General features: G+C 40.4%; 1 protein-coding gene, 1 long non-coding RNA gene and 1 other non-coding gene across 7 annotated transcripts in view; 2 read left to right on the top strand and 1 right to left on the bottom strand.

Moving 5' to 3' along the window:
- The window catches only part of NPAS3 (neuronal PAS domain protein 3), a 799,363-nt gene that overhangs the window by 127,282 nt on the left and 650,624 nt on the right, over nt 1–21,457 (bottom strand). The window lies entirely within an intron of this gene.
- The window catches only part of LOC116664221, a 228,922-nt gene that overhangs the window by 189,645 nt on the left and 17,820 nt on the right, over nt 1–21,457 (top strand). The window lies entirely within an intron of this gene.
- TRNAS-AGA lies at nt 15,763–15,834 on the top strand. The gene has a single exon. It is a non-coding gene; the product is annotated as a tRNA-Ser (tRNA).

Raw genomic sequence — 21,457 nt, 5'->3', positions numbered from 1 at the left:
ATCCACTCTCTTCTTACAGATATGTTAACAGAGCCTTCCCTTAGAAGAATCCGAGCTAAAAGATATACTATGTGTTTATTTTATCTTCAGAAATAAATATTTTAATTCCTTTGGGAATCAGGGAGGCCAAGTACTTTTTTTGTTTTTTGTGTACTTTTCTATAACCCTTGGAGTGCCTGAGTTGAGAATGTGCAACCACGGTATATAAAGAGAATACTGCATTAAGCAGTTCTGAAGTTTGATTAAGAAGTGTCAGAAGATAATTCCAGTGGACTTCTTAGTTCTCAGAGAGGGAAAAGGAAAAGGCAGGCTGTTGGAGAAATGGAACGCAAGAGGAAATAAAGAACAAATTGCAGATCCTGATTCAAACTTAGAGACAGCTACTTGTAACAGGTCTGCCTTTGTAACTGTCATTACCAATAACTGAACTGATCAAGCAATAATCAACACTGATGGCTAAATTTTCAAAAGTGTCAGACAGGTCATTACAGAGACTTGGACTCCAACTGAACATATTTAAGTGCTTCTAGAAATAACAGTCTGTGTGCAAAACAATCCAGACTTTGAAGTCTTCCTCACCCTATTTGTTTTTCTGCTTAAGAAATGCATTATATGCTGAGTTTCATTGCTTCTTGTAATCATGGTTCAGGCATTTCTCCATCACCCCACTTTACTGAAGCAGCGGTTTTAGAGTAGTTTTAATATGTCAATATCCTTTTCCTTTTGTTAAGAGATACCAGTTAAAAGAAGAATTTAGAGAATGTTGTAATACTGAGGGGACATTACATCACAGAAATGAGCCCAGAGATTTGTGATAGTGACTAAATCAAGAAATTTTAAAACCTTGCTTTACAAGGTTCTTATAGTTTTGAAGTTTTAAAGTGTCTGTAGGGCAGGAAAGGGCAACTTTTGAGTGTTTATCACAGTGCTGGGGAGGAAAAAAGGATACAATTGGAGGTGACATCATAGTAAAAAAATGAAATGATGCCAGGAAAGAAGCATTAACAACCTTAAAAGTAACCGAAGTCAGTCTCCCTTCTCTGAAGATCAAATGAATAGTAAGATGTCACTTCCAAAGCTCCTTCATTACCTTGCTGGTAAGGAGACGAATCAACATAAAGTACTTGATATTGGCATAGTTAATCCATTATCCTCAAATTCTGCGTGGTTCAGTATTTGTCATTTAAATCTGGATACACGATGAGATGCATGTTATGCATAGCCAGACTTCGGTATCAATATATCTCAGTTTTTGTTTAACTGTTTTTTGTTATTCTCATAGTGAATTTGTCCTCTTTTTTTTGGTCATGGGAACAAGAAAAAGTAGACAGAAAGTAGTAACATACATGCTTGTAAGTTAAGAGATTTGAATCTTGGCCCTGATTCTAAACAGCCCTTTTATTAAAAACAAAAACAAAACAAAAACAAAAAATGGTAAATGGAGAAGGAAAACAAAAATAATTATGGGGTTGACTTTTTGGATTGTTTTTTGAAAGTTATACAGGCTACTTAATTTTCTTCTAGTCACACTAAAACAATACGGTTTATATGACTGAAACTTTGGGGTGGTTTAATGTACACAAATAATACAATTAATCATTCCTAATAGCTTTTAAAGGGGCTGTTTATGATGAAAGATCAGCAACATCAGCTCACTAGGAACTAAGTCACAAGGTTTCAGTGATGCTGTTGAGAGAAAAACAAACAGTAACAAAACGAGAACGTTTACAAAGGTAATGTGGTTATACACCTCAACGGAAATTTTTAAGAGAAAGCCAAATAAAAGAAGGATCGTGTTCAACTGACATCTTGGTTTTTCAGACTGAAGCATTATGTTAATGCCACAGTGTCTATAGTGAAACAAATGACCCTTCTCCTCCACATCACTTAAAAAATCTCATCCAAGAAAATCGCAAGCTGCACAAAAATACTTTAGCCACTGTAGAAAGCAGTTGGTTGGCCTATGTCAAGAAATTAATTTTGGAGTTAATTAATAACCCAGTAAAGAGAGCAAGGAGGAATACAATTCTCTGTGCTGGGAGCAATTCCTGACCCTTCCAGAACCTTCCCTTCTGATACATTTTAGCACATCTTGGGAACTTCCTGAATGCTGCGTGGGCACCATTTACTCTAGTGAATTACCTTAAGAAAAAGGCCTAATACACTCCTGTTTTGTTTTGGCTGTCATAACTACCAGCTGGGGCAGTGTTTGAGGTTATTTTCTATGAAGCAAGTCAACATTCTGAGTACTCTCTAGGTGCTATTTTTAAAAGAATAAGTTAAATTCACAACTGCTTAATAACAGACTGAGAGTCAGTCTTGTTAGAATAGCGGGTGTGAACAGAACTGGCGAGTAGAGAAAATAAGGCAAAAGACATGAGTCATTCCAGGGGCTAAAAGCAGCCCTGTGTTTCTTAAGACCTTGGCAGAGGGGGTCTGGTAAGGGTGGTAAAGGCAAACTCTTGTGGAAGTCTGATCAATTCTCCGTTCTTCCTCACCAAAAACACCCTCTGATAACACACATGTAAGTTGGCATTTCATGTTGGGGGTTCATGCACCCAGGCACCTTAACCGTGAGTATTTGTAGAGCTGTGCTGTCCAGCACAGTGACCACACGTGGCTGGCTATTGAGCACCTGGAACGGCGCTGGTCTGAATTAGAATACGCTATAAGTGTAAAATCACACCACGTTTCAGACTTAGAACAAAAAGTAAAAGAATGCAAATCTTGTATTTTATATTGATTACCTATTAAAATAATATTTTGGGTAGGTTAGAATGAATACAATATATTATCATTTTATTACAATATATCTCATTTGTTTGTGTTTACCTTTTTTTTTTAAAAGTGTGGCTACTAGAAAATTTAAAATTACATGGTTTGCGATATATTTCTATTGGCCATTGCTGCTCCAGAACCACAGAATCCCTGGAGAGGCAGGACAGAAAGTAGTAGAATACAATGAGGATATTAGAGGGGAGAGGTGTAAGGAAAAAATAGAAATAGAGGGGAATGTCTTTAGAATAAAGGGACTGTATTTTCTAGATTTAATCAACAATTTAATTAGAAGACTTTAGTCAACCCCAGATTTATCAATCATTTACTCTCTCTCCACACTTTGAGTAGCGGCGCTGATGTGGGTAAGTCCAGGGGTGGCTGTGAACCAAAAGGGTCTGGGAGAGCAACTCCACATACAGAAGAGAACGAGAAGGGGCAGGTGGCTTTGGTGAAAAGATGGGGGCACTCCAAGACATGACAGGGTTCTAACTGCACTGGAGCTTGCAGGGCAGGGGTGGTGTGCTATACTACTCTTGGATTAAGCCTAGGACATCGGGAAGGCATTAGGTAGAGGCTCAGTAAACACTAGGTGATTGATTTTGGTCCTAAGGAGATGGATCTATGTTAGCGTTCATTCGATTGTTTTTCCTTTTAAAATAGTGAAGAGCAGTTTCAATAGATCATTTACAGGAAAATTCTTATCTTGTTTTTCTTCTCAGGTCTGTGTCTCAAAGACTAGCTTTCTCCCATGGATGTAGGCTGAAATAATTGCCACACTTTGAATTAATTTCTTGCCCCATATATTGAAGCTCTGATTCCAAGATTCTCATTGCATTTGGATGGTTTTTTTGTTGCCCACGGGAGAGCATGAAACCCACAGTACACACTGCCATTTTTAATCTAGCGCCTTCCTTCTGCAAAGAGGCTTTAGCAAATTTATTGTCTTTTGACCCGACCGTGCATCCAGCAACAGGAGTGTTACCCAATTTCTCTTCTGAGGCAGAAAGAACACCAAATGAGGAGCAGCTAGCTAATGCTGGCACTCACAAAACCCCAATACCAACACCTTGACTATCTGCACACTTCCATGTCATCAAGAGATGGTGGCATGGCTCTGGACCTAAAAGATGCTTTCAAAGTTTTGCTCTAGGTTGTGAATCAACAGCCAGTTATAATGAACACGACTTTCATAAGTTAAGCACTGGTACACTGGAAATTAACCAGGCAAATCACCTGTAGTGTGATTTTTACTGATTTTCACTAATTTACCAATCCATTTGACATGCTTTCCATATAGGCATCAAAACTTTCAAGCTTTACCATACCCCATCAGTTTTGCTCTAAAACCCAATAGAAGGACAAAAAATGTCTTGGTTGAGGAAGGTTGGGGCTAGGTGGGCAGAGAGGGGTGAAAATTTATCAAAAGTAAAATTGGATTAAGAGTCAATCAAAATCCAACTGTGAATTTATCATTTCAATGAATTTCAATGAATGGTTTAAAATCTGTTTGAAATCTATTTGAAAATGAATATGTAATAATATAGACATATCTCCTTTTCAAAGCCAGTATTGTCAGATGTAGTCTGAGCATTATAATTCATGAACAGAGTAGATGACTATTTGAGAAGTATTAAAATGAGCTGACTTTTCAATACAAGTGTCTTCACAATAAGTTCTTCCATTCTGGGCAATTCAGAAATGTAGACAATTGTGCTAGAAAAATAATATGTATTGTAATATTCATTGTACAGTAGTAGTGTAGTAAGTGGCAATTCTGGACATTACAAGAGACACAAGGATTATTTTCTGTGATTGCACAGAGAATACTTGGATTTCTTGTGAAGCTTTTGCATTGGAAATGAGATTCATCAGTCTGAACGGGGCAGGGTTAGAGCCCTTAGCAACATGCTTATTTTGTAGAAGGTCACTCAATAATAACTTCCTCTGCCCTCCAAGCTTATTAAGACTGACTGGCATATATTAATGAAAACACCTGATTCTCCAACCATAAAACCCAGACAAAGACTTTATTTTAATATTAAGGAAGGAACCCTTAATTAGCAGGGTTTCAAAAATGTCAGCTTCTTCTATTAGCTGTTCTGGTCCATCAAAGCCATAATCCCTACTGTCAAATTTCATCACATGATAGACAGTTTGCCGACTGTCTTTTTTTCCCCCCTCTCTCTCTTTTACTGATCATGCTGACTGAAGCTTTTAAAAATTTTTTTATTTTGCCATCACATTTAACAACTCATTGTGCATTTGCCTGTTACACTCTTGATTTTACCGCTTTCAAAGAGCCTTAGCACATGTCAGCCCAAAAGGGTGGGGGGAATGCTGCAGAAACACAAGTATTACATGTCAATACATATGCATTCTTAGACATATAATTAAGGATTCTTGGAAGACCTGGGCTTGCTTATATTGATTGCCTTCATGAGTATGTAAATGTGCTGTCCCGAAAACACAGACAAATAAAACAGTCTCATAGATGATTTCCCATTTTTGATGTGTCAAGGAGAAGGGGGCAAATTCTCAGGAAGAACCCAGGATTTTTAAGATAAACATTCTTCACTTTTAACCATTCACATACCTCATGTGTTGCAAAGAATTCATTAGAGCATCTGTGGCTTTGCATTGCCCTTCAGAAGCAAGATAAAATGCACCCAGCAGGACAGGATAAATACATAGCTCTTAAAGTATTTGTGTTTTAATCTGATTCAAAACATTTACCGTTGATTAAATCCTTTTGCAAATTTAAAATTTCATGCTATCCAGACCAAGAGGAATACAAATACACACAAACAAATCGAAACAAGGATGACTCAAGGATTTTATGGGCAACTTTTGTGAGGACGCAACTGCAGCTCTTTCTTTATCCATAAAGAACATGAAAGCTTCAAGGCTAATAGTTTTAGTGTTTAGGGGTGAGTTGTGACAGGTAAGAGCTAGAGAACGGACTGATGGAGATGGCTTGGACCTAGTGGACTTAACTGCTAGAGGTGGTTAAGCTCCAAACCATTCTTTTAAATGAGGATCGGGGACTTCACCAGAGAACGCGGTGTGTTTTCTTAGCTCACGCATTTGGCATCACTGAAGTCAAGGACAAACTGCATCCATTTTTTGTTAGCACCCAGGTATTTATTTCACCCCTTTTTACTTTAACATTGTTTTCCACTCAGTCTCCAGGCCAGAGAGGCTATCACTTCTGTAATTTTGCACACCCTTTGCCTATCTCATCCATTTCTTCCATGGGGAACAACCCAATCTCTCTCTTAGCTCCAGGAGAGCTGTTCCAGGAGGAGCCGCGTGATCTCGCGTCCCCATGTAAGATGCTTCGGCTGTCAGGCATTCTCATCTAGTGATGTTCTCTAGGCTCCTTTATACTTGGGAGGAAGGAAGTCTTTTTGTTTCTATCATTGACCATCCCTTTGATTTTCTCAGCATCTACTCTTTTGTCTCTACAACTCTGCATAACCACGGACACAAAACAAGGCCAGATAACCCCAACTGTAGGTCACTAGTAAGTCCATACTGCTCTCTAGTGAGAATGTTTCCTTAGATGAAATAGAGATTTTTGAAGGTGTGTTTTCTGGCTGAATGTACAGCTAGCCCTTCCATTACTATCTAATGGCTGTGTCCACAATTGCTATTAAGTCTCTCGTTCTAATTTCAATCACATCACTTGGAAATGAAGTCCTACACCTGAGACTGGTAAGGTTCTGCCTTTTCTGCTGAACATTTTAAAAGATCTCTCAGGATAGCCTGACGCGCACGGACCATTTCTTGGACTAGAAACATTTAGTTAGATATTTGGGATTGGTAGGTTCAATTTTATGGCTAAAGGTACAGGCAAAGTGGGCTACATTCCAGAAGGTTTTCTAGTATTTACTTTTCCATGCTCCTAGTGGAGAGAATTGGTTATAAATGCAGAGTCTAGAGGCAGAAGACCTGGGGTCTAAACCATCTCCCCACTTCAGCAAGTTACTCTCCTGTTTCCTTAACTATACAGTAAAGATAATGGTTGCCAACCTTACTGTTGTTAAAATTCAGTGAGATAATGCATGCAATGTGCCAGACAAAGCGTATGGTATACACTGCATGGTCAGTGAGTGTAACTGTGTATCAATTCACTGGACTGCAAGCTCCCTGAGGGCAGAAGCCGTATCTGTCTGATTCACTCGTACAACCCCGTGGTATGTTGTAGTTGTTCCATATACACCAATCAAATGAATGAATAAATGAGCAAGCGAATGAATGAACAGTGTTATAATTTTGTTGAGAGGTGAGCTGATTCAGAAGGGTTTGGTAGGTGTTCGAGGTCCCAGAGTAATATGGGGGCTTATCGTGGTGCTTATTCATTTATTATGCCAACAGAAGCCCATGCTTGGGCTACTGAAGCTGATCTTCTGGAACTCAGAAGTGTGGCACAGCCATTAGGACCTCCACAGAGCCTCTGGGGTTGGATTCAGAAGCACAGGAATAAGCAGCAGCAAGTGGGGACGATCACAAGTCTCATGCTAAACAGAAAGGTAGCTGCTCTGGATCTTTCTGGGGTCATGGATCCTTTGAGACCGATGGAGAGTACGGTCTCTGTCCCCAGCTTCTCCACGACATGGCACATAACTTGAGGGAATTCACGGATTCTCAGGGCCCCAGGTGAAGGTGTCCCCAGGCCACCTCTGAGACACCACGCTGTCACTTTCCAGCTAGAGCAGCACATTGTGTGTTTTCATTGTTTTTGGTCTTTCAAAAAGGTTTAGCTTGAAAAACCAGTATTTTATTGTTAAAAGCTGAGTGAAAACCACGGTCCGATAGCACCTAGGGGGATATGGAATCGGCTTTCAAAATAGAAGAAAAGGACAGAAATGAAAAGACCAAGGAAGTTAAGGTGATGCTCTACTCTTAATATTGAAAAGGCAAAGTAAGAGCTACCGGTTTAAGCATTAACCTGGGCAGCACAAGGCTGTTTTTCTTAACCTGTCCCTCGTCACCATTGATCTTGGAATTGTATCTTTTCTGTCTCTTCATTTTTTTTTTAAACTTGTTATCTTGAAGAGATAATCCCTGCTTCTTATGATGATGATGGACTGTGCGTTAGAAAACACCCACGAAATGGTCTAAGTACGTAAAAAATTCCCCTCAGTTTATACAACATCTGCTTATATAAGAGTGGAAGCCTCAAAGGTGAAAGAAACAGTGGCAGAGGGAGCTCAGGCAAGGCATGCTGCCTTTCAGGCTGAGAAACAGGAAAGCAGTGTAGTTGGCATCGATGCCTAAGATTCGTAGGAGCTTAGAGGAGTGTGCATTTGGAATAAGAGGTAATATCTGGTTGGAAAAGTCAGCATTTCTGTCACCTGCTGCAGTGCACTGACATCCCTGATTTGGAACGGGATGTTACCCACAGACTAAGATGTAATTTCCCCCATCCCCCACTGCAAAGATAGTATTATCTTTTTACATCATGTGTGTAATAAATGCTTACGTATCTGGACAATTCTATGTGAAAAATGTATCTGTGGGGACCATTCTTGCCAGTAGCAGCCAGAACAGTGTTGAGTCACCAGGACCTGGGTCCAGAAAAGTATTAATGTGGAGACAGATGAAATATATACTGACTCCTTCGTTCTTGCCCCTTCTTTCTTGAAACAATTAAATGTGTGCTGTAGAAAAATGTTCTCTAACTTTGATCTCTAGTCTTAAAAATGTCATATTTGTAGAAGAAATGGAAATTACTTATTCCAGGAACTGAAGGAACTTAACACCCTTCTATATGGCTGTTGGGAGACCTGTATTAAACCCTTTTCTAGAGTGTAATCCTTTACTAGAATGCAGGCCTCTTGATGTCTGGGTGGTATCTTATCCATCTTTATAGTTCCCAAGATCCCTGGCATTGTGCTCAGTTCATATTTGTTGATTTGATCAAATGGATGACCTCACAGTGCTTTCTTATCCTTTGCCTCTCTGCTCCCTGGAATCCTGGCTTGTGATCAGTAGGCCAGCCTGTGCCCTGAAATGTGGAGCTCGGGGGCCTGTCACCGTCTCGCACCTGTATCAGTTGTGCAATCAGGGTGAGAAAGCAGATCTGCCTCATGTGCCAGCGCTCTGCTTTGAGACGTTGCTTTCATGGGAGGCAGGGTCGCACTCTGACTTTGGAGTCAGAAAGGCCAAGGTCTGAATCCCAGCTACGCTGATTTCTGTGTGACCTGGAAGAGGTTATTTAACTTGTCGGACCTCTGCTTTCTCACCCATAAAATGGAGACTTTACTGCACACTCTCTGTGTTTCTGATATGAGTAATGGCGTTAGCATCTAATAAGCAGTTAGTAACTGGTAGCTAGAATGGCAGCTACAGCAACAGTTATTATTACCTGCCTGTGCTCTTTTGCCCTGAATCAGAACTGATAAGAGAAACCAATGCATACTACGCAGGTAGCACAGTACTTCGCCAGTTCCTGAGGAATTTCTCAAACTGCTAACATTATGTTTTCAGTGTATCTCAGCTGTAGTCCGTTTCAGGTACATCTAGTTGTGAAAACAGTCCGATTAAACAGTGAGAATTTGATACTGTGCTTATTTTTTGGCCTCATTAGCACAACAGCATGAATAGGGAAGCGAGGGCACCTGGGACTGCAGCAGGGTCAGAACCGTCACGTGACACAACTGCTGGCCTCGGAAGGCAGACTATGTCCTGTGTCCTCAGGAACTGTTCTCATAATTTATTTCTGCTCAGAGTGAAGGAAAAGAGGATGCAATACTTATTTTCAGACATACAGAAAACTGGATGCAAACCACATGACTTTTATCCAAATCTCTGTTTTTTTGAGACCACGGGATGAAATGTTTATACTTGCTACCTTGGGGAGACACGAGGGGGATGAAAACAGGGACCCATTGAAGCTTTGTGCTCTTCAAAAAAAGGCGGCTTCAGGAAAAAGCAAATAAAAACAGTAACAAAGCAAAAAATTAAATGGAAAAGGATGCTTCTGGCTTCCTGAGTCACCTGCATCCTTTGCAAGGCTATGTTAATGTTCCCAGCCCTCCTGGCATTTGTACAATTTCTAGTAATACAAACCCAGCTCTCAATCACTGTCTATTAGTCTTATCTTTTCATTTTCCCATAGTCAGACAAGAACATTGTAAATGTGCTATTAAGTGTTTATATGAATTTCCTTCTACCGATTGGCAGGGTGTACATCTACCCTGTTGTGGAAAGGATTTCACAGTCACTCGCACACTTGGATTTGTCTGGGGAAAGCCGAAAAGTTGAGCTGACTTGCTATAAAACAAATAATGCAAAATGAACTAACAAAGTCTAGGGAAAACGGCTGTCTTATTTTTTATTTAATACCATTTTTTTTTTAAGGCCGAGCTGGTCTCAGGATGTATTTGGGAAAATTGAGACACAGCCCTGAGATCAGTTGAAAGCACTGTGCAGACAGCCAGGAGCTCTGAGCTCCAGGCTCCACCCCGAGACTAACTCACTGGATCTTTGTGGGAGGTTCAGTCTCTTCATGTGTCAGCAGAAGCGACTGAGTAAAAACAGATGTTGGTCTATTTACTCTGCCTCTTTGAACTTTCTCTCCCTCATCTTTGAAATGGAGTCATGGTATCCACCTTGTAAGGTGTTCTGTGGACCAAATAAGATTGTGTGTGTCAATCACCCACGGCATGTCCAGCAGAGCTTATGTCCTCAGAAGGTTCTAGTCTTCCTTCCTTCTCTCATTTTAAGTTCTCTTCAATTTAGAACACTTTGGGGGAATCTGGACTGCATCCTGATTTTCATTAGTATAGTTATCAAATAAGGCTATTATTGCAGTCGATACACCTGGCATCCATTCCTATGAGTGAGATGACTCATGATTTTTAGAATCCAGGGTCAAACTGCCTCTCCTCTTTCCAGTGCTTGAGAGAAGCCCCATATAAATCATTTGAAATACAAATATTTATTCATCAACAATTGGCCAGCCAGCAGCACGGTATGGTCTGTATACATTTGGATAGCAGACGGTTTATATTTTTTAAGCTTAAAATAACACTGAACAATAAAGACAGAGGTATTGTCTAAAAGTTTAAATGCCCTTTTATTATTGGAATGTGCCTTCACTTAGAACTGCAAAGCCCAAATCTTTGGGAATTAAAAACAAAGCCTAACTGTTGCTTTTTTCTTTTCTCACCACTGGAAAACATTATGACATGAAAGGTACACCTGGTACTCCCAGAGAAAGAACTGAAATTTGTCCGAGTTGCAAAGAAGACTTTGTTAACACTGGCAAATTCAGGACTGATGTAGCAGAATTAATACAATGTCAATTTTTCTTTGTGTTGGTATCAGTTTCCTATTACCCTGATAAGTGGGTAGCCATTTCACTTTTTATTGATAGAGCTGTGAAAAAGAATCAGATTTCAACATTTACGTAACTGAGATTAATTGATTGATTAGATTATTAATTAAATATTCCATTACATTTTCTTTTGAAAAAAAAATGGCATAGGATGGTGGATTCCCTAAGGTTTTTTTCCTAACCCATGGAAGAATAAACAAGAAAATGCATAACTAAACATTATATCTTATCTTGTGAGAGATAATTAAGCAAGCAGATGCATTGTTATGTAGAAAATTTGCTCACTGTTGGCTGTCTTAAAAGACTACTTTACACACCTCCTAGTGAAGAGAATTTTCTCCTTTGTGAACACTCCACCGAAATCAGTGAGCTGCCAGAAAAGATTGTTTGGGTATCACACAGCTAGGCACATGTGTCTCTACCCAATACCTTCCTGTTTTAGCTGGGAATAAAATGGTTTACCTAAAAGTTCCAATCATGCAGTGTTTCAGGGAGGGACCTGTGGAAAAATAAAAACAGCAAGTGGCCTTTCAGGTAACCCATAATTAAAAGCAATTTTGAGCTGTCTTTTCAGGGAACCTACCCAGGGGAAGTATTTGCTACCTGTTTGACCTTCACGATTGAGAGTCCTTGGCAGTGTCAACGACCCTCTGAACTGAATTCAAAACTAATCTCTGACAGAAAAAGAGAAACAGAATTCATGCAAATCATATTAATTCCAACATTTCCCCAGTGAGCTGGGTATAAACTACAGCCTAATTAAATATTTTTTAACGATGTGAGTAATTTTTGCCAAGGGGCGGATTCAGGGGAAAATTTAATATGAGATCACAAAAGCTGTTCCCAGCGTTGATTCTGTAAATTAATGACTATCTGCCTTATGATAAAAACATGCTGCCAAGAATGAAAATGAAGTCGGCAAAGCTTGCTCTATTTGTCTAACAACCAAATATATAGAATGCAAAACTTTAAAGGCAATGGGAAATTTCCACTGTGTTTGTGTGATGTATTTAGGATAAAGATGTACCATGCTGACAACCCAATAACATCTTTAAGGCATTGTCAGCAATGTGGGCCATTTTTAGGTAGTGGTTGTCAAGGTCCAAGGATGTATTTTAAAGCAGCATTTAGTTAAAAAATGATATGCAACTTGTTTCCAAAAGAGAGTCAAGGTGGCTCACAATAAGAGACATGTATACCCAACGTGAAAGCCAAAATGGAGGGTCAAATACACATCCAGGACAAGTACTGTATTATTTGGTACAAATGTTGCCAGCATGACGGCTCCCTGGATTCCTTCTGCAGACTGGCCATTTCCACACCCCCATCTTGATCCTCAGGGCAGTTCATTCTGGAAACCTGAATTGGACTGCTGTCGAAGGTCATGGGGGTGAAAAATGGCGGTGAGTTCAGCAGTCGAGGGTGTGACTTCAACACTGCCCTGGGCAGCTTATTGCATCTCAATCTATAACTGGCAGTGGACAAAAAGCTGGCCCTGTAGATAAGCCTTTTCTTGTCTGCTTAGGACCAATTGGAGAATGGAGCTTCCCCTTGTGGTCAGACTCCTGTTTTAGGAAGCAGTGTGACCAAAAAGCAACTCGGCGTATGTTGTAGAAAAGCAGAGCACGCTAGCTGAATCAGAGCCAGGGAAAAGTCCCGCATCTCACTTTGCTTTGTGAGGGCAACCTGCTTCTAATGACTCCTGTAGTTAACGCCCAGAAGTTGCCGGCGGTCCCCAGTGACAGATGACTTGGGCTCTGCTCGCCCCTGGTCATTAGGCCAGCCCATCACAAGGGTTTTAGGAGCTATATTTATTTAAATTTCTGTCAGTGCCCGGCGATGGAGATTGAATTTACAGTCTTTCAATTAGAAGGTCATCTGTGCTAACTAGTGCACCACTGCCTCATTATAATCATAAAATTAGTGAGAAAAGACTGGCATGAGTAATCTGGAAACGCCAGTTTCAAAGGTGAATAGGTGCTGTTTCCTGGGGTTACAGCCAAACGGAATGCAACAGCGTGTTCTTGATCAGTACATATTTCCGTGTCCAGCAGAGAGGAGTCCTTGAAACCCATTACAATACAATATAAGGAATGTAAGATCATTTTATGAGCATGCACTCAAATACACTCAGTGACTGTATTTACTGAAAGAGATGGTTTTCCTGTTGACACACAAATTTTCCTTGCAAATGAAATCCAAATAAAAATCACATGAACATCCCCAAAGCTTAGCATTTGATCTTTAACTGTATTTGTCAAGAATCTGAGTTGAGCAGTAGTGAACAATTCAAAATGAAACAAACGCAGACTGGACATGTCTGAGACGCAGACTGCCTCGTGGCCAGACGTAGGGGAGAGGCTGCCACGATCAACCTCATCAATTGAAAGTAACAATTGTGAAGTGGATGCTATCAACTAAATTACTGGGGGCTACTTGATTAGTATTTTTGCCCACTAGAAATATGTTAACACCTAGGAAAGGGAAATAAAACAAGCCATCCAAACAGCTTAATCCAAAATTAAGAGAAGGGAAAAAAACCAAACTAATACTTTTTGAGATTTACATCTATCAGATGCTTTTTTTTTTTCAAACTTAAGTATAGTCAGTTACAATGTGTCAATTTCTGGTGTACAGCACAATGTCCCAGTCATGCATATACATCCATATATTTGTTTTCATATTCTTTTTCATTAAAGGTTATTATCAGATATTGAATATAGTTCCCTGTGCTATACAGAAGAAATTTTTTTAAAATCAATTTTTATATATAGTGGCTAACATTTGCAAATCTCAAACTCCCAAATTTATCCCTTCCCACCTCCTTTCCCCTGTAACCGTAAGATTGTTTACTATGACTGTGAGTCTGTTTCTGGTTTGTAGGTGAGTTCATTAGTGCCTTTCTTTCTTTAGATTCCACATATAAGTGATATCATATGGTATTTTTCTTTCTCTTTCTGGCTTAAACTTCACTTACAGTGATGATCTCCACGTCCATCCATGTTGCTGCAAATGGCATTATTTTATGCTTTTTATGGCTGAGTAGTATTCCATTTTATAAATATACCACAACTTCTTTATCCAGTCATCTGTCAGGTTGCTTTCACGTCTTGGGTATTGTATATAGTGCTCCTATGAACACTGGGGTGCATGTATCTTTTCAAATTAGAGTTCCCTCTGGATTTATGCCCAGGAGTGGGATTGCTGGATGATACAGTAAGTATTTTTAGTCTTTTGAGAGATCTCCATACTGTTTGCCATAATGGCTGCACCAAACTACTCTCCCACCAGCAGTGTAGGACAGTTCCCTTTTCTCCACATCCTCTCCAGCATTTATCATTTGTGGACTTTTGAGTGGTAGCCATTCTGACTGGTGTGAGGTGATACCTCATTGTAGTTTTGCTTTGCATTTCTCTGATAATTGGCAATATTGAGCATTTTTTTCATGTGCCTATTGGCCATCTGTGTGTCTTCATTGGAGAATTGCTTGTTTAGGTCTTCTGCCCATTTTTGGATTGGGTTGTTTGTTTTTTTCTTATTAAGTTGTATGAATTGTTTATATATTCTGGAAATTAAGCCTTTGTCAGTTGCATCATTTGTAAATATTTTCTCCCATTCCTTAGGTTGTCATTTTGTTTTACTTATGGTTTCCTTTGGCTGTGCAAAAGCTTGTAAGTTTAATTAGGTCCCATTTGTTTATTTTTGCTTTTATTTCTATTGCCTGGGTAGACTGCCCTAGGAGAACATTGCTAAGACTTATGTCAGAGAACGTTCTGCCTATGTTTTCTTCTAGGAGGTTTATCCTGTCTTGTCTTATGTTTAAGTCTTTAAGCCATTTAGAGTTTAATTTTTGTGTATGGTGTGAGGGAGTGATCTAACTTCACTGATTTACGTGCTGCTGTTCAGTTTTCCCAGCACCACTTGCTGAAGAGACTACTAGGTACTTTTATATTAGTTTTCTCATCTAATTCTCATAAGGACCTTGTGAGAAGAGGGTATTTTATCCTTAACATGCAGCAGAGATGTAGACAAGAGGCACAGTTCTCCTGACTGTCACCTGAGAAGAACTGAAACGGCTGGGCTCTGACAGCAAAGGCCATCCTCGTTTCCTGACAGGATTCATATTCTAATTCTGTTACCTTAACTGAGATGGTGCTTATTTTAAGTAGATTTCAATTTTCCTAACCTGGGGAGAGTCTGGAGGGACTTTTTTAAAATATAAAACTTAACCATTTAAGGAATTGGGTTCCGGGAGAAGAGAATGATCTCACTCTGAATTCAATAAATCCTCCAGCCTGTCTGGTCCACGAGAGGTGTTGTGCATCCCAGGTGCTGTGGGGGCACCAGGATGACTAGACAGGTCTCAGCTCTCTCACTGAGGGGTGTTCACAGAGCAGACCCCCTGGGGGGAGAACAGCCTGCAGCGAGCCCCACCGTGGGGGCTAAACACAGTGCTTGGAGGTGGGGGAGGGAGATGGCACTGAGTGGCCCTGAATTAGTGCAAAAGGAACAGAGCATTGTAGTGTAAATTGTGGAGGTGTGATCGTTTCTGCATAGGTACAGGCCTTGCAGACAAAGTCAAGAAGAGGCAGAGAGATGGTTGCAGGACAGCTGGCTTTGAAAGAAGAAGGGATGTGGCAGAGGGAATAGCTCAGTGGTAGAGAACGTGCTTAGAATGCACGAGGTCCTGGGTTCAATCCCCAGTACCTCCTCTAAAAATAAACAAACCTAATTAACTCTTACCTCTGCCCTGCCAAAATAAAACAACTAAATAATAATTTAAAAATAAAAAGAAGACGAGGGGACAGTCATCGTCTCTGTCCAGTAGGTTTCCTCTCTTTGCAGTCCACCTGGCTTTTTCCTGTTTTCTCAGGCTTCCCTCCCTCCTTTTCTTCCTCTCTCCATGTTCCATGTGGCTGGCAGCCCCTGGCCTACAAGGAGCATTGAGATCAGAGCTGCTTAAAGGCTGTTGGCTCAGGCCTGGGGACTGCTCCTGCAGCAACAAGGACCCAGGGCCTCTCTAGGTAAAGGCTGGCACCAAGGAGCCAGCACAGAAAGAAGGGAAGAGGGAGAAGATTCTTTCCATCTTCAGTCCCCCTGGAAGGGGCATGCTGTCTAGTAGCGGCAGCAGAGATTTCCTCTATTCCGCTGTCTGTGCACAGGGGCTAAAGCAGTGAATAATGTGCACGGGGACCAGTGACAGAGCACTTGTAACAAATGCAGGATGACCCTCCAAAGCTCGGGGTGCCCCAGAGCCTCCCTCTAATTAAAGATAATCCAGAATTACCATGCTTAATTATTTTCAGAGATTTCTTTGAGGTTTTTTGTTTTGTTTTTTGAGTCTCAGTTAGGGTGAGGAGCATCTCTAGCCAAAAGGGCACAGGCTGATTTACATCCAGGAAATAAACTTGAGGAGACGTGTTCTATACTGCACATGCCCTCCCCCCTCCCATATGCCTGCAGCATCTTTCCCGTCCTCCCTCTCTTGGCAGAGTCTACGTCCATCTTCCATGTTTCCTGGTTGGGTGAACATAGCTTATTCCTCACCTACAACCACCTCTGTTCTCATCTAAGAAGCTGCTGCTGTTAAAATCTGTAAGACTTTCTATGCTTTGCTTGTAGACATTTCCTCAAAATAAGGTCTGAAGGTCACCTGTGTCTCTGTAAAAACTGCAGAATTGCCTGGCCTTCTGAACAACATATTCCTGGTCCCATCCACCAAACTCAGTCAGGCTGTCTTAGGGTGGAGTCAAGGAATCTGCATTTTATTTTTTATTTACTTGTATTTTTGTCTTGAAGTATAGTTGCTGTACATTATTAATATAGTACAGTAAGTCATAATTTTGAAAGGTTATATTATTTATAGTTATTATAAAATATTGACTATATTCCCCATATTGTACAGTACATCCTTGAGCTTATCTTACATCCAATAGTTTGTTTACTATATCTGTAACTCTGCATCTTTGTCATTTTATTCACTAGTTTGTTGTATTTTTTAGATCCCACATATAAGTGAAAACATGCAGTATTTGCCTTTCCATATCTGACTTACTTCACTTAGCATAATGCCCTCCAAGTCCATCTATCTTGCTGCAAATGGCAAAATTTCATTCTTTTTCTTAGCTGAGTAGTATTCTATTGTGTATACATATATATACCACATCTTTATCCATTCTTCTGTTGATGGACACTTAGGTTAGGAAGTTGTAAACTGTGCTGCTATGAACACTGGGGTGAATGTATCTTTTCGAATTAGTAAGTTTTTTTTTCCGGATATATACCCAGGAGTGGAATTGCTGGGTCATAGGGTAGTTCTATTTTTAGTTTTCTGAGAAAGCTCCACATTGTTTTCCACAGTGGCTGCACTAATTTACATTCTCACCAACAGTGTATGAGGCGGGGGGGTCCCTTTGCTCCACATCCTCGCCAACATTTGTTGTTTTTTGACAATAACCATTCTGACAGGGGTGAGGTGATACCTCATTGTGATTTTGATTTGCATTTCCCTGATGATTAGTGATGTTGAGCATCTTCTCTGGTGCCTGTAGGCCATCTGCGTTTCCTCTTTGGAAAAATGTCTATTCAGTTCTTTTGCCCATTTAAAAATCAGGTTTGTTTTTTTTTTGATGTTGACTTGTATGAGCTGTTTATATATGTTGGATATTTATCCCTTATCAGTCATAGCATTTGCAAGTAGTTCTCTCCCATTCAGCCGGCTGTCTTTTCATTTTGTTGATGGTTTCCTTTGCTGTGCAAAAGCTTTTAGGTTTATTTAGGCCCCATTTGTTTATTTCATTTTAAGCAAGAGTCCCAGGGTATTCATCTCCACATTAAAGTCTGAAAGACTGGTTGGGTGGCTTCAGCTTTGCCAGAAAATTCTTTCTTGGGAAACCCCTCCCTTGGGTCCTCCTACTGTCACACTGCAACCACCCCACTCAAATGTGCTCTCTCTCTCTGCCATCCCCCAGTCCTCCTTGAGCACCTCATCATTTGTTACCCTCCCCATGCTCTACTTGTCATTTTCTTTGTTGCATACAGCCTGTTTCCTAGGCTTTTCTGATGGATTCTGGTTTCCTCCAAACCCTCTCCCCTCCCTGTTGGCCTTTCTTCCTGCCTCATAATCACTGACATCAGTTATGCTTCCCATGTCTTTCTTCTTATTGCTTACCACATAATTATTAAAATTTTGCTTCATTTTTCTACCTTGTGAAGATTTCCTTACACAGGGACTAAAAAAATAAGCTTCAAAGTATGTCTGATACAATAATCAACTTTTCATGGTGTTTATAAAATATTTCTTTAGCCAAGATCTATAATACAAATAACTATGCCCGTATTTCTCTTGCTGCCTGACACGGGAGTGGCATCCTGTATACTTTTGCTATAGCACCATACTGTTGACCTCTCAGACACATTAAATCAGGTTATGAATGGTTTCCAGCTCTGTACAACCCTCCCTGGCATAACTCTGCTAGTTTTCAAACTCATTCTCTCTGTAGCTAGTTCTCTTGACTGGCAGGGTGAAATCACCTTTTTGAGGTGAGACTATCTGGCCAGATGCCATCTTTCTATTAAACAACCACATGTGTGGGTCATAGGGACCATAGGTTTGTTTTGTACAAGTGAGTTAATTGTGCATAGGTCTAAGACAAGAAGTGCACACAGATGTTCCCAACATTTTGGGTACTCTCTTAAGACAGCTGAATGTTTGTGCAGAGGGTTTGTCATTTCAATGACTACACAAGCGACAAACCATTGCCTGTTCCTCTGGGGGATGGAAACAAAGCAGGGACATTACTGCAAATTTGAGTTACTACCTGTATAAGGGGCCTCTGTCCACTCCCCAGTTTTAATGTTTTGGGAACTCGGTACTTTTCCTGGATGGATTTTTTTAGCAGAGGGAAACTGCAAGGCCAGGGCACTCCCAACTCCCTGCTGCTCAGCTAGAATTCTGGGACCAGTGCCGGGTCCTACCCCGCCCCTTAGCATCAGTGCTGTGTGGGCGTGGTGGAGGCTGTAGAGGGCTGGGTCATGTGACCACTGAAGAAGAAAGCAAGATACCCACACGCGGAGGCCCAAGGGTGCCTCTTCCCTTCTGAGCCTGGCTTCACACTCCAATCTGTGCCCGCCCAGCGGAGAGAACCACTTTGTGCTGTCCCCACAAACCACACTATGGTACTGCGTGTGCCAAATACGTAACAGACTCACTTGGAGTTCTATCACTTAGGTCTTCAAAGATAATTTAAAAAAATTTTTTTACTAGCGTTCCATAAAGCCTTCTTTTCTAGCAGTTTAATATTAAGAAATACATTTTCACTGAAAAATGTTTTGAAATATAAAATAGGTTACAGATGTAAAATGGTTCATGCAGAAGTTATTTTCAAAAAGCGACGCAATTGGAAGAATGTTTACTTTTTCATGTAGGCAGTGTTCTCTGGAACTCAGTTTTCAATGGACCTAACCTTTACTTTAGCAATTTGATTTCTTACATTCACAACACAAAGCTGGCCACACCCATGGCATCAGCTTCCGTTGTTCTTGGAGTTGGCAGGCAGCCCTCAGAGAAATTCAGCACAGTAAGTTGGCTTCCTGGTGGTTCAGCAAAAGGGTCCCTTTCCTTCTCTACAGACTTCTAAACCTTTTTTTATTTTTTAATAACCTGGGTGCAAAATAAAACTGGGAGGGCTGAGAGAAAAAAGGGTAGTGGGGGAGCTTAGATAGGTTATTACCCATGGATGGTCGTCAGTGACTATAAATCTTTATTCTGAAGCTTGGACATTATTTTTTTAGGTAATTTCAAAAGAGGAGCTAGCACAAGATTTGTACAATGGAATTGTCATTGAAATGAATATGTATTTATGCATTTAGACATGTTTATCTCAGTACATGAGCTTTAGAACTTTTTAAAAAAATAGTTAATGGAAGGAAAAAGCTGTGATGGCTGAAACCACATACTGGAACATGTAAGTTAAGACCTGGGATGGGAAGGTGAGACTTGATGATTCAGAACTGAGCTCACCCCTGAATGCTTCCGAGCCTGGCTACCATATTTAAGCCACAACTCAGAGGCATCCTTGACATCATGAAATAATAATGTGGTGCTGAGTCAGAGGGCGAAATGTTCAGTGTACACAGGAGTTGTTTCATGCACTTAAAATTAAATTGGTTCAAGGTGAAACAATTGGTGTTGAGGAGATGGTAGTTCAGGTGAAGAATAAAGACTTGGTTTTTCAGTAGAATGACCATCAACTAGATCTTGACTGCTTTCATTTATTTTAGGGAAAATGCAGTAAGATGTACAAGAGGGTGATCAACTGACCCTAATACACTTCTAAGATGTTGATCAAAAATATTACTAAAGGAAGTCTTATGCTCCTGACTACGACCAGACACAGCTAGCTATTCCTTCAGCGTTTAACCAGAAAGATACAGTATAGGAACTAAGAAGCTATAATGCATTCAGCAGAATGAATGCATGAATATTCTTACTGCACTACTCTGTTTGATGCATTTCAGAAGGATTTATGCTCTACAGGTACTCAGAGCAAGTTTGTGTGGAGTCATTTATATCACATAGTTGGGCATAAGGACATAAACACTGCTTCCATGAAAAAAGTCATGTACTTCCTTCTACGTCATTTTGTTCAACGGCATTTCTTTTCCTGTCCCTTGTCAATACCACATACGCACAGGGTGGCAATAATCCTTTCTACACCGAACATGCAGGGGGATGGAAACAGCGAGCGCAACTGCAGGATCTGCTGCGTCCACATCTCCGCCTGAGTCCCTGCAGCCACCGACGTCCAGTGACTGCCCTGAAAATACTAGAATTGTGATGCTTATCAATAAGGCCATGCTGCTCACATTTCTGTGTGAGCATATGGTTGAGTGGTAGTGGGTTCTGCTGTGCTAGCTCAAAGGCGTCAAAGACCACAAAGACATTTTCCATGTTGTTGTAGGACACGTTGGTAAGGAGGGAATGTAGTTATCATGGGATCATCAAGTGGTGATAATTTGAAAATGGAAGAGCTAGAACACCTCTAGCGGTAAGAAATCTATGCCTTCTCCAAGCCACAAATTACTATGAGATCCCGTGATTACGTACATCTTATTTCTAGGGCTCATCATTACTCAAACAGGTTATGAGTGTACTGCCAGTAGAAAGCAGAACTATCACTAAATTATCTTGATAACTTTAGTTAGATCAACCAATCATTTACGCCGACATCCGCTTGCCAGGTAAAATAAACGGCAAATAATACAGAAATTCTGGGGTTGAAGCATGTGACTGAAGGTTATAGATAGGATGTGTTGGAGATCTACTTTAAGAAA

This window comes from Camelus ferus, chromosome 6 (genome assembly GCF_009834535.1).
Source record: "Camelus ferus isolate YT-003-E chromosome 6, BCGSAC_Cfer_1.0, whole genome shotgun sequence".
Lineage (NCBI taxonomy): Eukaryota > Metazoa > Chordata > Mammalia > Artiodactyla > Camelidae > Camelus > Camelus ferus.
Note: the sequence above shows the minus strand (reverse complement) of the source record. Positions and strands in the feature narration are given on the sequence as shown.